Source organism: Tasmannia lanceolata, unplaced genomic scaffold (assembly GCF_043159265.1).
Source record: "Tasmannia lanceolata isolate RefF3 unplaced genomic scaffold, GAP_Taslan_0.1 ptg000053l, whole genome shotgun sequence".
Taxonomy (NCBI): Eukaryota; Viridiplantae; Streptophyta; class Magnoliopsida; order Canellales; family Winteraceae; genus Tasmannia; species Tasmannia lanceolata.
This window is the reverse complement of record NW_027518730.1, coordinates 95,001-97,500: the sequence shown is the minus strand read 5'-3', so window position 1 is coordinate 97,500 and position 2,500 is coordinate 95,001.

The following is a 2,500-nucleotide window of genomic DNA, read 5'->3' as shown; positions in this document are numbered from 1 at the left end:
ACTCGGTATGCCTTGGGATACATGCGTATGCCCCGATAGGCTTGGTACGCCCCGATATGCGCACGTGTGCCCCAGTAGGGCTCGGTATGCCCCGGTATGTACGCGTGTGCCCCGATAGGCCCGGTATGCCCCGATATGCACACGTGTGCCCCAATAGGGGTCGGTATGCCCCGGTAGGTACGCGTGTGCCCCGTAATGCACGTTTCGCAGATCTCCCCGCATGTCCCGCCCCTATATGTAATACTTACTTACTTACTTACTTTCTTTCTTGCTTGCTTGCTTGCTTGCAATGGTTGGGAGTGCCCGGCATGCCCCGCTGCAGAGACCAAGGGCGCAATGACTTGGCACCGCGGATGCCGGGACTCCGGCACTTCCCGTGGCACTGATGGTTGGTTCCAAAGACAAAAGGCCGTGCAAGGCCACCGCACCGCGGATGATTTTGCTCGTGCTGGCGCCGTTGTGTGGCCAAAGAACATGCGCGAATGCTCGTGTCGGAAGGGTTGGTGTCCTGGCCCCGCGGGTGTCACGAATGCTCGGTTGCGAAGACCATGGGACCAGAGCCATGGCACGTCGGATGATGGCTCCAGCTGGCGCCCCGGCACTTTCTGTGGCATTGATGCTCGGTTTCAAAGACAAACGTGCGCAGTGCCAGGGGACCGCGGATGACTGCTCGTGCTGGCCCCGTTGGGCGGCATTGATGGTCGGTTGCAAAGAAAATGCGCGATTGCTCGTGTCGGGGCCCGGCAAGCCAAGGCCAAGCGAGCCATGGCACGTCGGATGATGGCTCCAGCTGGCGCCCCGGCACTTTCTGTGGCATTGATGCTCGGTTTCAAAGACAAACGTGCGCAGGGCCAGGGGACCGCGGATGACTGCTCGTGCTGGCCCCGTTGGGCGGCATTGATGGTCGGTTGCAAAGAAAATGCGCGATTGCTCGTGTCGGGGCCTGGCAAGCCAAGGCCAAGCGAGCCATGGCAACGCGGATGATGGCTCGCTAGTGCTGGCGCCGTGCACAGTGGCCTCGCACACTCGCCCTGCACGCTTCCCTTGCACGCAGCCTTGCACACTAGCCTCGCATGCGAGCCTTGCACCCTAGCCATGCAAACTAGCCTTGCACGGTAGCCATGCACACAAGCCGTGCACATTAGCCATGCGCACAAGCCCCGCACACTAGCCTTGCGCACAACCCTTGCACACAAGCCATGCACTCGAGCAATGCACACAAGCCTTGCACTCAAGCAATGCACACAAGCCCTGGACACTAGCCTTGCACACGGGCCTGGCACACAAGCCTTGGGCACTAGCCTTGCGCACTAGCGTTCCACATGAGCCTTGCACACTAGCCTTGGACACTAGCCTTGCACACAGGCCTTGCACACTAGGCATGCTTGGGCGAGCTGATCCCGCATCAAGTCGACGGGTCTAGGCATTCTTGGGCGCAGATCCCGCATCGTCTCGTCGCGTCTGGGCGCAAACACGTCGCGTCTCGTTGCGTCTTCAGAAGTCGTCGCTAACAGCACCTTTGGTTGCCACTGGTGGTTAGGCTGGTTGGTTGCGCAAACCCTATAGGAGGGTGGCATGCTGGTGGGCGTTTTTGCCCGGATAGGCACTAGAATGTGCAGATTTTGGGCGTTTTTGCCTGGATAGGCTAAGGAATGGGCATGCTTTGGGCGTTTTTGCCCGGATAGGCACCGGAATGCTTGGCCTTGGCTTGTCCTAGCAAGGCATTGCTGGGTTGGGCTCCCTTGGCCTTTTGGGCGCCTTGGACGATGTCTTGCGAAGACCATGGGCACAAGGCCATGGCATATGGTGAGGAAAGGACCACGGTTGCCAAGGTTAGGCACCGGAATGCTTGGCCTTGGCTTGCCAAAGCAGGGCATTGCTGGGTTGGGCTCCCTTGGCCTTCCGGGCGCCTTGGACACTGTCTTGGGAAGACCATGGGCACAAGGCCATGGCATATGGTGGGGAATGGACCACGGTTGCCAAGGCTAGGCATATAGAGAGGAATTGCATTTTTGCCCGGATAGGCACCGGAATGCTTGGCCTTGGCTTGCCATAGCAGGGCATTGCTGGGTTGGGCTCCCTTGGCCTTCCGGGGGCCTTGGACGCTGTCTTGGGAAGACCATGGGCACAAGGCCATGGCATATAGTGAGGAATGGACCACGGTTGGCAAGGCTAGGCATATAGAGAGGAATGGACCACGGTTGCCAAGGTTGCGCAAGTTTTGGGCATTTTTTGCCCGGATATGCCCAAGTATGCCCCGATAGGCCCGTTACGCCCCGGTATGAACGCGTATGCCCGGATAGACTCGGTATGCCTTGGGATACATGCGTATGCCCCGATAGGCTTGGTACGCCCCGATATGCGCACGTGTGCCCCAGTAGGGCTCGGTATGCCCCGGTATGTACGCGTGTGCCCCGATAGGCCCGGTATGCCCCGATATGCACACGTGTGCCCCAATAGGGGTCGGTATGCCCCGGTAGGTACGCGTGTGCCCCGTAAT